Source organism: Mastomys coucha, unplaced genomic scaffold, assembly GCF_008632895.1.
Source record: "Mastomys coucha isolate ucsf_1 unplaced genomic scaffold, UCSF_Mcou_1 pScaffold14, whole genome shotgun sequence".
Classification (NCBI taxonomy): Eukaryota; Metazoa; Chordata; class Mammalia; order Rodentia; family Muridae; genus Mastomys; species Mastomys coucha.
Genome location: NW_022196896.1, coordinates 123951213 through 123967538, shown reverse-complemented (window position 1 = coordinate 123967538; position 16326 = coordinate 123951213).

Genomic DNA, 16326 nt, shown 5'->3' with positions numbered 1-16326 from the left:
TCTCTCATTTCAGGAATGAAACAATTTTCTTTTGTCGTCTTCTTGGTATCCGTAGTCTAAATAAGAAAGGATCACTTGAGGTGCTTTTTGGAAGGGATCAAACAATCCGAAGTGATAAATAATTGTACAGTTTCAAATAGTTTCTATTGAAAGATTTTCTTGTTGCCACATTAAAAATGCATCTAATGAAATGTTTGGATTTTATTTATTTGTATCTACTTAACAGCCATCATCATTATACTGGTTACATTTAAAATTTAAAATGTCTTTAAATTACACCAGTGAATAAAAAGAAGCTACCAAAAGGTGCTTTTAATATTCAGCCAACAAGTATTTATAGAACAGCTTGAATGTTCAGAGGAAAAACCTTGGCGTTTTGAGGTATGATTAATCCATCAGGAACTTCAGTAGCTGAGATAAGTTCTCCCTTAAATAAGATAGAAAACAATGATGCATAGCAAAAACATAGATGGTTTTTTCAGAACTATGAGGGATCATTTCCATATGTTATAGAGCCAAGTTATGAGCGTTCCCATAAGTGAAGAAAAAAAAATATAGGATAGTTAGAGAAGGAGGAAAGTCTATGTGGAAGACGTGAGTGTTGAAAGTTTAGATTCTGGAAACTAGCTAAAGCAAGATTTCATGAAAGACAAAGGGAGAAAAAATGGCAGAAAGGCATGTGAGTAAACATCCCATGGAAGCGAGAGACTAAACAGTTTAGTAGAGGACACATGAAAGTGCGAGGTGAGACACCCACGCTCTTCTAATTCTTTAATTGTTTACGATGCTTATTTAATTATTGGGCATCTGACGATATACTCGGAGACAAGGCTGAGCTTTCCAGTAAAGCTGTGATCTAGGCGACTCCGTGGATAAATGAGAGAGGTGAAGAAGCAAGTTAGGGGGTCTCTGAAGTAATCCACATAAGAGATAAGAGCAGGTCTAAACCATGCCTCTTACATAAAATGAATAAAACCTTCCATTAGGAAGATGTTGAACCTCTGCAAAGCAGAGACTTTCCAATGTCATTTCCTCTAAAGGTTTATTTCTTATTTTGTCCATTCAAATGTTTTGCCTGTATGTCTGTCTGGCCTCTGCAGGCCTAGGCATGGCATATGCCAAGAGAGGCCAGATGAGAGGGCATCAGATCCACTGGAACTGGACTTGTAGGTAGTTGTGAGCTAACATGTGGGTGCTAGGAAACGAACCCAAGTCTATTGTAAAAGCAGCCACCGCAATGATTATGAAACTTTACATTTTCTCCCACATGTATTATCCAGTATAAATTATCTTATAATTCTTTGTTTAATAAAATAAGAACCTAAGACTTGTAATTAAACTGCTAGCAAATGATTATTTTTAGTCAAAGTAAAATCTTAACTTAAAAAATATGGTATTTTAAAACAATACTAGGTGATGAAATGTCACACTATATCACTTCAAGTAGAAATAACATCAAAACTAAATAATATAAAGAGGTTTATAGATTTATTTATTCATTTATTATCATGGTACACATCAAACCCTGGCCTCGGGCATGGAAAGTGAAACCGTCTTTGAATTTACTCTCCTCCCTGTAAGAAAAATGACTTCTAAACACCAAGATAAAGCATTTTTTCTCATAAAACTTTTTAAAAAATCGTGAAAGTTCTAGCAACAGTTAAGATATGTAATACACATCTAATTAAAAAGCCTAGAGGTGAAGGCTAAGCTTTAAGAACTTGTAATTGTTAAAAATCAATAATAAATAAACTACACTTGGTCTTGAAGATCTTTGAAAATTCATAAAACACTTCCAATATTTGTTTATTCCCAATGCTCAAAAAAAAGAAAGAAAGAAAGAACAGAGATTTTTCTGCATAATGATGTTTCCCTATGAATTGCAACAGTTATACCTATTTTTTCTCATCTTGAGAATTATTACAGGAACGAAGCAGTAATTTATAAACATGAAATCACAACACACTAAACTAGTCCAAATGTACATGCCATAGTATGAACATAATGATCCCTTAGCATTCATACAAACAAGACACAGAGCCACATCCTAGGAGCAATTTGATCAGAAAGTTTAAAAGAAAAACAATAAAGATATTGTTTAATTTAATTGGCATAGAATTACTGTGTTTCCTTCTTGCCATCTCTGCCAAAGCTCCCTCACAATCAAACTCCAGAGGACACAATTCACAGAGAAGGTGACAGTCAGTCAAGCAAGAACAGCTGCATAGGTTAGGCATCAAAAATAATCGAGTGTTTAGCAAAAAATAAATAAATAATTATAAGTCACTCTGGGATCAAGATTGATTAAATAAAGACAACGTCTATCTACCTTTTTATAGAAAGACGTTTGGCCAAAGTCTGAGAACAAAGAAAGGAGACATTTCTCTCCGGAATAAAAAACGTTCACGTCATTACTCAAACGAGCAAGGTCCTTGTGTGACTCTCTGGGCTCTTGACACATGCATCTTCAGTCTTTGCCAGATGCGCGTTTACAAGTAGGAAGTGTCTTGCCTCATAGTGGATATGCTGAGTGGGTCCTTCTGCTTGTAAGAAGGCCACCAACTGTACTGAGGAGGTGCTGCAAGGAGGGAGGAAGAGAAGCAGCACAAGGGTTCCTTCCTATATGGTAATTGCAACGTCATCATCACTTCACCCGAATACCATTTAGAAAATGAGCTCAAGACACCTCTGAAAGCCCTCTCCTGCCTGCAGAGAAGCGTGTTGATTTGATCTCAATTGGCATCATCTTTCCAGTGTTTTCATCTTAAGGGTCTTTCCTTGGCTCAGACCTTTCCATTAGGAAAGATCTTTGCACATGCTCTACCTAGTCTTTAAGCAACTTGTTGGACTTGAAATTCACTAAGTCTGTGTGAAAGTATTTCTGTTTTCAAGATGCTAAAAGGTTATAAACTTGCCAGGGCGAACTTCTAAAACTGTCGGAACCTTGATATTTTAAAACTAAAACTATAGGTCATATGCATATTTTAACTCTCCCTGACTTTGAATGTGTGCATTCGATTCTTTCCCAACTGTGCATTGAGTATCGACCGAATCTCTGCGTGCTCAGAAAATAGAATGCAGTATTTCTGAATTTCCCATACAGGATGTTATCTTTGCTCACAATTATAAACATTTTGTCCTCAGAGAGACATAAATATCTTAGGTGACTTATCAATGCTTTGAATAACTGCACCTGCTATAAAAACCACAATAAACTGTGAAACTCAGGATGAGTTAACCAAGGGTTCAAATAAAGTGCCTACCTAGGGTGACTTTTATAAAAGTACCTCTTTTCAGTAAAATTTTGAAGTTATATAAGTGCTACAATTGAATTTTGAAAATTTCTTGATTAAACATTTTAGTTTGTTCTTTAATGTTATTGATTTATTTATACATACTATGTGCTTTGCAATAGCTAGACACCATCAGAAATTATAAAGGGTCTAATATATTTAATGAAGAAGATATTTGAGGCCCATTTTTACTTGTTATAGGAAAGTGCTTCCAAAAACTATCCCAGTGAAAGAGAATAATTATTTGGTAGAAGTTGTGACTTTGTTAACAGAATTAAAAACTATAGTGTTTTTATATAATGAAGCTTTCCTTGGCAATATTTCACCAGGAAGTTTCTGCACTTCAATGTATGGAAGATCTTCACTAAGTTACTCCTAACTACAACCTTTTCTTCCCCCTCATTTCTTCTCAAAAGTGTAGGGCCCCTGGTACTTGTCTATGGAGTAGTTTCTGAGTATGAATATCAAACATTACAGATAGAAAACAATATGCAGGTAAGTCATGTGTTGCCATTTCCCTATGAGAACTCCCTGAAGGAGTCTCCTTATGTGCAGATTAACACTCGGACATTCCAACCACCCACAATCCCCATGTTTCTTCCTCCTGAGATCTACTTTGACATCAGTATTTTCTCCACTATATCTTCTTCTCATGCTTTGACCAAGCTATGTTCCCTCCCTTCTGCTTCTCCAACAGTGGTAAGTATGCAGTACACTGCCAATACCAGACTATGTCCACAGCCCTGTCACATCCTAGCTGAGTGATATTGACTAAATTAGTTAAGATCTATTCAATACATGAAAAGTAATAGTATCAATATCACAGGATTCTATAAGATGAAATTATTAAGAATAACAAAAGGTATCTGTTGGTGACACGTAATAAGAGAGCAATGAGCTGTGCCACACATTTGCACATATACATATATGTATCTGCATAATCCACTCTGTAAGAACTGTCATTTGATTTCTCAGCTCTCAGCACACATGCCTATTACCTGGAGCGGGCTTTTACCAGACTTTGTATCCAAATAGCAAATGCGCTTACCCTGACAGATTATATCTCTCTAGTTGCTTTATTGTTCTTCTTCATTATTCCATCTAATATTTCACTTTCATTTCCCCCTTACTCATCATGAAGCAAGCTATACACAGGCAGAAACTTTGCTTCTTTTAAATCTTTTGTTCTTCACATAAAACTTGAAAAATATTGGGCAATTGTTTAGCTGTGTCTTTAACTCATTAGCTAATAATATTGGGAAACTTGGATTCTATTCTCATTATTTAGAGCATTATTTAATTTCTCAGCTTTTGAATTGTTTTTCCTGTTATTGAAGATAATTATGGTCTCTCTTCCTCAGCCTCAGTGTGAAGCAAAAATTGAGTAATCTCTTGGGAAATGATGCAAAAGTGTAAATATTATCCAAAGAGTAGTCATTGCTCTAAAGGAGGAGATAGCAACAGGATAATTATGTAACTTAGAATCAAATACCTTCAGATTCTGACTGTATGACACTAACTTTCATGAGCTCTTGATTCTCTCTTGCAAGATAGTATCAATACTATTTGTAACTTACTTCACTGTTTTACGAAAGTATGAAAGTCAATTGGCCCAGACCAACAGCCTTCACCTTCACATTGACTTGAGACATAGACTTCCTGTTAATTTGAGATATAAATCTTCTAATTTCTTGGCCTCTTCCCAATGTTACAACCATGGAATGTTCTTTTTCTGGTACCTAGATACTATCTCCTTGAAAAGTCCTTGCTGAGAATGATAAAACTTTGCCTCTAGGGAAGGGAAGGATAATTTGATAAGTAACAATTAGAAGCAAAGATCGAATAATTGCTATCAACCATCATTCTCTGGTGTTCCTACACTAGCTTATCTTAGGGCTTAAAAATAGTTGTATTATTTATTTCAGTAGAGTTGTTTTCGTCTTTCTCAATTTCAGTAGTCTTGAATAAAGCCTTTCTTACCCTCTTATCTTACATGATATATTTTTATAACAAGTTTCAATAGATTAAACAACAATGATTTTGGCTGGGTAAATCACAAGTTCTACCAGTATACATTGGGATCAAACTAACCCTTGCCTATGTCTCAATAGTTTCCTATGTTTATTGATTCTCACATCGTGTCTTCTCAGTGTACGGTATATCTGTAGGAACTTAATCTTAGTTTTCCCTATAAGTGAAGTTAATGTAGACTTGGTGAGAGTAATTTCTTATCTAATTTGCAAACCTTTCCAAATGCTGGAATTATTCCATTTTTCAGTTCTGAATCTCAGTGTCTACATTAATGAAATGAATGGGTTGCATCAGATGGTTGCCTTCCAGTTTTGATACTTGATGAATCGGAAATGCTACTTGTTATATCTTGATACTGCTCATAAAGGACTTATGGATGCTGGTGAGGAAAGGGAGGATGCTAATAGGTCCATTCTCCCTAGAGGATGCAATAGCAACTTTCATAGAAGTTTTAGAAGTTTGAGAAGTATGGATTATTCCCCTCACTTGTCTACCATCACCATATCTATACTTTGCATTTACCCAAAATCTACTTAAACTTCCCTGGGCTAAATATGGCTCTGTATGACATGTGGTGTGACCAATTTTAGATATGTGATGTCAAGATTAAAACGAAAGGAAATTACGACACTGCTTTAAATTCCAGTAGTTATTTTAGTTTTTAGTTTTGTTGCACTTTTTAAGAGTCATCTGTCCTTTTAAAGTATCACATGATTAAAAAATTGTTCTAAGTAAATTTAAATTTAATGATCCACTGCCTTTGATAAATGGAGCTCTCCATTCATCAAATTCCAGTGCGCAGAATAGCCACCAATTCTTAACTAGTCAAGAACTACTTCCATTAGATACATTTGGAATTATATGGGTAGACAAAAATTTTCCCATAAAAATCAAATCCAGTTCAGGTTTGATTTAGAGGCTAAGTCTCATTTATTCTATTGCTTGGTTTCTTTATTACCCTCTACAGATATGTTGCAGTTTAACATCCTGACTATTCTTGTTGTTTTTTGTTTGTTTGTTTGTTTTGTTTTGTTTTGTTTTGGGGGGCCTTTTTTAAAAAAATGAGTGAACGTGTGATACTCCCAAAACATAGATAAATAAAATCATGTTTTAATCAGTATGCATTTACTTGAAAATAGTAAGAGGTTTCTTTGTTGTTGCACAAAGATAGAACAGTACAGGTAAATCCAATGTAAGGGCCCAGTGCTTCACTGTGTTTTCCCTTTGATACTGTTTGAGAGTGACAGTCTTCATGGAGCTATTATACACAGACAGCAGACAGACCTGCCAAACATTTATATTTTAGAAGTAAACATTATGTATCAATTTTTCTGAAAGCTAATACAAGAAAGTAAAAGAAAAGTACCAAAAGTTTCTAAACACTATATAATCTAGCATTATTAATAATCTAGTGTATTATTATATACAACCATATCAAAGAGTTAAAATAATTGTTTCTTTTTCCCTAAATTATCTTAAGAAAATGGTAATAATCAAAATATTTAACAAAATAATATAATTATATTCTCTTGTCCAGTAAGAGTTAGAGAAAAAGAAAAGAAAGACAATAATTACTAAAGTATTGCCTTCTTTATCCCCATAACACCCCTGTCGGGAGAAATTGTTTTCACTTTGTAGTTGAAACAACTAAGACTTGGAGTGTCTCAGGAACACTTACCCAAAATTATAAAATAGAAATGCTGGAATCAGAATCTGTTCCTTAAGTTATGACCTCATGCTACCCACTTACTACCTTGCCATTAAGATAATGTGGTGTCAGGCAGTGGTAATAAAGAAAGAGCAAACCTAGCTGATCCAGGTTCCCAGTCCTATGAGCGTCCATAAAATAGAATGGATGATGAACATGAGATAGGCCTTATCTGGAGACTCTCTAGACCATGGAGGCGATTGTGCTCTCAAATATACTGCAGTAGAATAGAGCCCACTGAAATCAAGCATCCCATACAAAGATGTGGGAGTGTATATTCCTAACCTAGAGTTTTCTTTGACATATTTAAGAATCTGAATCAAAACTACAGATCGTTTATCAACTACTGATGTCCTTTAAATTTTTTCTTAGATATCTTAACTCATTAGAACATTGCTATTACCCAATTGTTCCTCTATATAACCCTACCTCAAAAGAGTCTTAAGACAAGTCTTGGGGCTGGAGAGATGGCTTAGAGGTTAAGAGCACTGACTGCTCTTCTGAAGGTCCTGAGTTCAAATCCTAGCAACCACATGGTGGCTCACAACCATCTGTAATGAGATCTGATACCCTCTTCTGGGGTGTATGAAGACAGCTACAGTGTGCTTACATATAAAAATAAATAAGTAAATCTTAAAAAACAAAAGAACAAGACAAGTCTTGCGTACTTTTCAACCCTCCAGTTCCTATGGTCATGGATTATCTATCTCTATTATTGCTGAGATCTCTATGCCTTGACATGTTTTCAATAGGTCTACAAAAAATTCAATGGAATTAGGTGGGTTCCTTTAGGCCACCAGATCAAGGTATTATGTGTGTGTGTGTGCATGTGCATGCATGTGTGGGGGGTGTGGGGGTGTGGGGGTGGGTGTGAAGGCAATTTATAGGCATGATTGATATTTAAAGTAGTAGATATTAATTAAAGCTGTTTGTCTCCTTACATTAGTTGGCTTTGTGAAGTGTAGTTTCTCAGAATTTTAGAAAATCATGTACTTCCCTGAGAACCCTAAAATACAAATCACATACTATTGTATCTGATGAATAACCTGCAATATATCTTGACTTCCAAACTGAAGATTTAGACATGTAAGAAAGCAAGACATTTCATGAATTGTATGATAAGTGAGTAGCCAAATTTAAAATCACATATATATATATATGTATATATACATACACACATATATGTGTATATACATACATATATATGTACATACATATATATACACATATATACACATACATGTATGTGTATATATATATATGTATATATATATATATATATATATATGAAAGAAAGGGAGACAGAGATCTTCCTGAGTCTTTGTTTGTAACTGGAGTACTGCAGGGCTACTCTAAAAATTATCTAATATTTACTGATAAGAAAAACATCCCTTTCTGATTTTCTTGCATTTTCAGCCATTAGCTTGTCAAATGACTTAGGAAATAAGTTATATTTCTAGTGCCCTCAGTCTCATGAAGACTTTAAGTAATTAACCACTTGCAATGCTTGCTGTCATTTGTTCAAGACCCCCTTGCTTTACTAACAGTCACTTCTAATAGATTCAATTTCAAGAGGCAAAAGAATACATAATCATCTCCTTTCTAAGTGACAGTAACCTAACAGTTTATGAGGGAATGCCCCTCTTTACTCAGTTTCTATTTTTCAGAAAGTGTGCATCATGATCTCTTAGCTACTCGTATTAGTTCACATTAATTTATAACTTTAAATCTATAGAACCAGAGTCCACCCAGTTGCTGTATTTCAGTTCTCATGTCCAGACACATAGACACACTGACTCAAAAAAAAAAAACCCTCAGACTTATAAGCAAATAACAAGTTAAATATTTCATTATTATTACCAAGATCTGAATGCTTTTCCCTAAGAGCCTTCCTTTGAGGGTTCTTTATTCCATGGGTGCTGCACAGTAAAACAAACAGAACTTCCACAAGTAAATACATCTTTTCTCCTCCATGAAATCCCATTCTATTTTCTAGAGTGTTTGTTCTAAGCTTTTTATGCTATCAAGAACAATGTTCTTGTTTTTAACATGTTCCTTCTTTTTTTATTACTTTTATTTTTTTATAGTCCAGCCATCACCAGCTTTCCAGTCCCCCTCCCACAGTTCCTCATTCCATTCCTCCTTGCCCCTATCTCCAAGATGTCCCACACACCTCCTCACCAGGCCTCCTCACTGCCTGGGGCCTCAAGTCTCTCAAGGGTTAGGCTTCTCTTCCCAAAATGGAATACAAGCTTAGTGGTAAGATGGAGTCAGTTTCCAGCTATGTTAAGGTTTATGCTTAACATATAGAATTTGGGTAGGTTGCTGAATTCATCTCTACCTTGGTTTGCTTATACCTAATATAGTAATAACCCTCCTTCCCTCATGGTTTTGAGGATTCAAGGTCTATATAACATGAAATACTTAAGGCTTTAAGAGGTCCTCAATGCCAAGCTCCTATCTGTAAGCACATCATAGCATTAGTAATAGTGTCAGGCCTTGGAGCATCCCAAGACGGATCCCAAGTTGAGCTGGTCTGTGGACCACCTTCAGTCCCTTCTCCAGTTTTGTCTCTACAGTTGTTTTAGGCAGGAACAACTCTTGGTCAGAGTTTTTGACTGTGGGATGTCAATCCCATCCCTCTACTTGATGTCCTATCTTTCTATTGAAGGTAGACTCATACAAGTTCCCTCTTCCCACTATTGGGCATTTCATCTAAGGTATTTCCCTTTGAGCCCTGAGCAGTTCTCACCTCCCAGGTTTCTGATACTTTCTATATATAGTAAAGATAAACTTGCGGCTATATAAAATGTGATCTAGAATAGATTAGAAAGAGAGCTGACAACAGAGCACTAACCAGGAGATTATTAACACCATCAAGATGGGGTAAAGAAAACTCAACCTGTACTGTTTGGGAGTCTTTGAGATCAAACTAGCCATTGACTCTTAGTTACTCTCTAGAAGTTGATGATGGCCCCCTATAGAAGATACCATATACTTGAGGCACAGAATAGGAAGTGATCAAAATGGTATTGGCTTGGGGGTCTCATCCTTACTTGCTAGTTTTCATTATCTTGGAAAGTGATATGTATGGTTTGGAAGAGAAGAATAATCATTATTCATAATCAGTTATAAACCCTTAGAGCTACAATAATGACTGGCCATGCCTACTTTTAAAATAATTGCATGAATATCAGAGGAGCAATCAACCACTTTATGACTGGAATTACATTCTTCTCTGGAAGATGAAACTCATGCCTAACATCATTATCAAGCCAAGAACCAATGGAGAGAAATGTTATAGGCCTTATGTGATAAACTATTATGATTATTTTGCTAAAGAGATATTATATTAAACTGACTTGTAATGATAGTGTTATCACCATAAATTAATTCATCTCTGACTCTCATCTGAAATGCTTCTATCTGCCCTATATAGTAGTCAACATAGAAATTATTGACTGACTACAGTGCTAAGACTGAAGGACATTGAGCCATAAATAGAACACATGTGCCACATCCCCTCTTCCCAAGTTATAGAGATGCTTAAGAAGGGGTTGAAAGAGTGTAAGAGGCAAAAGAGGTGAATGACTACAAGGAAATAATCTCTTATAGACACAGTAGAACACCTCAAAATATTGACCTACAGTGGTTGCAATAACATACAAGCTTATGCTAGATCATATCCCTGCATGAAAAGTAGAGTTGACCACAAAATCTCATCCCTAGCTATGCAAATATTGGCAATTGTTAGCTACTGGAGGGGAGACAGTCTTTTCTAAGAGTGTAGCTTCTGATACATTATCCATGCTTTTTTGGAAGTCCAGATGTCCAAGGGTACATATATTCTAGTACAAATTGTTCTTGGTGAGTTTTAAAAATGGACATACACTTTTTGTTGTTGTTGTTTAAAAAATGAAGAGATTTTTGGTTCTATTTCCCTTCCCTAGTATACCTACACAAATCCCGAGCTGAAGAGCTAGTGATAGATGCTTCCAGAATGCTCCTAGAAGAGGAAGTGTCAGGTGTTTTAATATTTATTTGTTTGTTTATTTGTTTATGGTTTTGGTGTGTGTGTGTGTGTGTGTGTGTGTGTGTGTTTAAAAATGTGGTTCCTGGTAGGTAGACCATGCTCGAGTAGAAGATCTACACCCATGCTCATGTGCATATAACCAGCACAAATTGGAACTCAGTGGATTAATTAAAAATAGAAAGAAAGGAAGGAAGCAAGGAAGGAAATAAAAAAGACAGGAAGCTTGGAGGGGGACAAAATTAGGGTTCTATATAAGAAGTGTTAGGGCTGGTGGTGGTGGCACACACCTTTAATCCCAGCACTTGGGAGGCAGAGGCAGGCAGATTTCTAAGTTCAAGACCAGCCTGGTCTACAGAGTGAGTTCCAGGACAGCCAGGGGTATACATAGAAACCCTAACTCAGAAAACAAAAAAGAAAAAGAAAAAGGAAAAGAAAAAGAAAAAGAAAAAGAAAAAGAAAAAGAAAAAAGAAGAAGTGTTAGGGACAAATTTTAGAAGGTGAAGATGCTCAAAAAACATTGCACATGCTTACTTCATCAGAATGCTTTGGATCTCTGCTCAGAAATGATAAATGTAGATCACATTCTGGTTCTGTTTTTAGTTTTTTGAGGAAATAGTTTTCCGTAGTGGAAAGACAAACGTCATTGCTGACAATGGGTTAGGAATCCATACACTCACACTCTCAAAGGCACATACTTTTTCTTATGGTAGCTCTTCTGATCGTGATGAGATAGATCACGAAGTGCTTCTGATTTGGCTTAGGCTTGATTTACATTTTATGACATGGTTAGCAATGCCAAGTCATTGGAATTTTGGTGGGGCTGCTATTGAGGTTCTAGATTACATTTAAAACTGTGGTGATTTTAGTAACTTCTAATGTCTTCAGTTTCTTTCGTTTAGTACTATAATTTTCATCATAGAATTTTTTTCTTCTTCTTGGCTAGTTTCATTTGTACCTGTTATTTTGGGATGTTTGGAGGTAGTTGTTGCTTTATTTTGTTGATAGTCTGGTTTGGTTTTTTTTTTGTTGGTGATGATGGTGGTGGTATTTTTTTTCACTTGTTTGTTTGTGAGTCAAGGTACATAGCACTAGCTGCCCTAGAACTCACTATGTATACCGTGTTGACCTCAAACTCACACATGAGCCTGCCTCTGTCTCCTGACTGTTGGGGATTAAATGCCTGTTCAACCACTCCTGACTTTACAATATTTTTTAATGGAATTATTTTCCTTCCTTTCTTCTGAAAGATGACACTATGAGTCTGTCATTTTTGGTCATTGATTTTTGTAGCCTACTATTTGACAGAGTTTATAATTTCTAAGAGTCTTTTGGTATATCAATTAAACTTTTAAATCTATAGAATCATGTTACCTGCAAACAAGTATAGTTTGGTTTCTTTACTTTCCTCATCTCTTTAATATCTCTCTCTTGCTTGTTTGTACTAACTAAAGTGTCAAGTTCTGGGTTGAGTAGAATGGATGAGAGTAGACATCTTTGTCTTGCTCCTGATTTCTACAGGAGAGTCATTAACTTTTTCATTCACTTTAATATTGATGTGTTTATCATATGTAGATTTTAATACTTTACATAGTGAAGTATTACTGGTTTATATTTCATTTATCAATACTTTTGTATATATTTTATTATTTTATAAGTTTGACTGTTTTGCGTGTATGTGTTTCTATGCAGTTCTTGAGTGCATGGTGTCCACAGAGGCCAGAAGAAAGGGTACCAGATCCCATGAGACTAGAGCTAAATGGTTGTGACCCACCATGTCAGTTTGGGGAACTGAACTCAGGTTCTCTAGAAGAGCAGCTAGTGCTCTTAAGTGATGAGCCATTGCTCTAGCCCATTGTGCATAGCTTTAAAAATGCAGCAATGTTGAATGTTATCAAGGCTCTTTCTGGGATGATCTCTCTTGATGCCTTTCTTCATTCTGTTTATGAGCTATATATTGTATATATTGATTTGCATGACTTTAAACATCCTGGTGTCCCTTGAGTGAAACAAGTTGGTCACTGTGTATAATCATTTTAATACCTTGCTTTCAAAATAAGTCCTCTAGACAAGCATAATGGTACCTTCCTATAACCTCAGCTAATGGGGATATGGATCTCAATAGATCACTACTTTGAATTAAACTGACAGCACAGGTTAACTCAATCTGCCTACACCCTGCCTCTGTCTCACAAATGAGAGTTTTTATTTTCAAACAGTGATGTGTCTTTTTATTCTTTTAATGGAATTTTCTGAATAGTACTTTTCTAATTTTGAAGAAATATTTATTTTTTAATATATTGTGATGTTTGCAGTAACATGTAAAGATTATCTGAAGTGGAAACTTCTAGTTTCTTTGGAAACTCAGTTATGTCAAATGATGTTTCGCCAGGACACACAGGTGAAAGGAAATATTTTGTTGGATCAGACATGGAAAAGAATGCTTTCCTGAAGCAGACACAGGTGAAAGGATGTTTTTCTGCAGCAGACACAGGAAAGAATGTTTTCCTGAAGCAGACACAGGTGAAAGGATGTTTTGATATAGCAAACTCGTGAAAGGACCTGTGATGAAGGAATATGAATATGACTCCATAGACAGCGGGAGACCAGCACTGAACACTGGTTTGGTGTGCTCTGCCTAACTATTCTTCGCTAACAGCATGAATGTATTGGTTCTGCTTACACAGAGTTACTGAGCTCAACTTATGGCAATGCTACCACCATTGAGAGAAACAGCCCAAGAACTGCTCTCGAGGTTCCTGAGGCAGCTTGCTGCTTCGGTGGCCTCAGCTCAAGCTGGTTGGTGAGCCTGGAGGTCTCCTTAGAATTGAACTATAGCTGCCTGGTTTCTGCCTGCTGAGAGGACTGGACTGAAGCTGCTGGTTCCTTTGTGCTGTCTGCCTGCCTAGAAGACTGGTCTGCAGCTGCTGAATCACGTTGGGTGTTTGCTGCAGGTCTGAACTGCTGCCAAAGATCAAGCTTACCCCCCAAGAACTATTGGTGAACAGGTCCACTTCCCCCATATCCTAATAACTTTTCCACTACCTCTTCTGGGCTAAATGATAAATTGAACCCTTATTGAAAGTACGTTGCAAAAAAATTTACACTAACAATTATTGGCATAGCTATGTACCTAATATATTTTATCCTATTCTTCTAAAATATTTTATAATTTTATGAAAAATAGTTTATGTTATTTTGGTGTGTTCCTCAGTGGTAGAACATGTGCTTTGTTTTAAATTCCAGGGAATTTCCCAGCATCTCAAACATAAATGATAATAACTAATATCCTAAACATTTAGTGTTTCATTTTTGTCTTAAATTTTATTCTACAGCTTATTTTAAGTTAATTTTTGCATTAGGTAGAGACGATAAGTTGAGGTTCAATTTGGCAGTCTATAGATGTCTAGTTAACCCAAAACATTTGTTCAGAAGGCTACATTCTTACATATAATAGTCAAAAGTCAGTGTTGCTATGTCAATGACAATTCAGTGTTGTTATTTCACTGAATCTATTGTTTTACAAAAATATTTGATCTTGATTATGAAGAAACTACATAAAAATTCTAAGACTCTAATAAACCAACTGTTATCTTCTTTATCCTTAACTTCATCTTTATCTATATCTTTATCTGGAACTTTTCCACCTCCTGCTCCTTCTTCTCCTGCTACTACTAATTTAACTATTCATGTCTGGACAGCTCAGCACTTAAGAGCATACACATCTCTTGTAAAGTAGCTAAGTTAGACACATAGCATCCGTTTTGGACCTCTTACCACCAACTATATTTTCAGCTCCAAAGGAATCTAACACACCTAGCCTCTGTGGGCACCCACACAGACCATACACATACATCTACACAGAGGTACACATTAAAAAAAAAATCATTGAAATCATCAATAGCTTTTCTTTTTTACATACATTTTAACACATTTTTCTTTGTGTCTCGAAATGTTGTGAGACATTAGAAATTGTATTAAACCTTTATGGACATTTTGGGAGAACTGATTTTTCTACTGTGTCCAATATTTCACCCACACAGCTGATGAATCTTATATATGTTTACAGTCTCTTTCATCAGTGTTTTTTTATAACTCCCCTACAATTTCTGTGATGTTTTGCTATATTTCCTCCTAAGTAAGATTTTACCAGTATATCTTTATGAATTCTAAATAGTATACATAGGTTTTTGTTTGCTTGTTTTTAGTGTTCATAGATTCATTGCTAGAACATATAAATAAAATTAAAGATTTTTTATTATATATTGAGCTTGGGGTGAAGTTATTATTAGCTTTTAGAGGCCTTTTGACTAATTTCTTGGTGCTTCCACATTACCTGTGTTAGCTACTGTCTTAGTCAGGGTTTCTATTCCTGCACAAACATCATGACCAAGAAGCAAGTTGGAGAGGAAAGGGTTTATTTAGCTTACTTCCACATTGTTCTTTATCACAAAGGAAGTCAGGACTGAAACCCAAGCAGGTCAGGAAGCAGGAGCTGATGCAGAGGTCATGGAGGGATGTTCCTTACTGGGCTTGCTTCCCCTAGCTTGCTTAGCTTGCTTTCTTATAGAACCCAGGACTATCAGCCTAGGGGATGACACCACCCACCATGGGCTCTCCCACCCTTGATCACTAATTGAGAAAATGCTTTACAGCTGGGTATCATGGAGGCACCTCCCCAACGAAAGCTCCCTTCTCTGTGATAACTCCAGCCTGTGTCAAGCTGACACACACACAAAACCAGCCAGTACAGCTACCAATAGGACAAATGGATTTCCATATTTCTGCTCTGGATGCCTTTGTTTATTTTACCTACTGCATTGTATGGATTAAACTCCAATGCGTGTTAAGAGAAAAGGGACATACTTCAGTACTCTAGTCTTCTTTGTAGCCTAAGAAGTATGGTCTCAGGCTTTTTCCATTAATATGATTTTGGACCTAACATTAATGTGGTCTGGTTTTAGACCTGTTATTAGGCTTTTTGCCAATTTTCCTTGTATTAAGATTATGATACTCCTGTTTTCATTGAATATACAGTGAGTTATATTAATTGATTTTTTTCAGACAGCTTTGGAATAAATCCCTCCTAATCATGCTCCTTTATGGATTTCTCAATTCTGTGTACTAACATTTTGTCTATATTCACAAAGTGTGTTCTTGCTTTGGATTTAATTTAGTCTCTTTATGCCAGATTCTTGATATTAGACCCTAGATTATTGGCTTGAGGCTTACTGCTTCTTATTCAAAATAAGCATTTAATATTA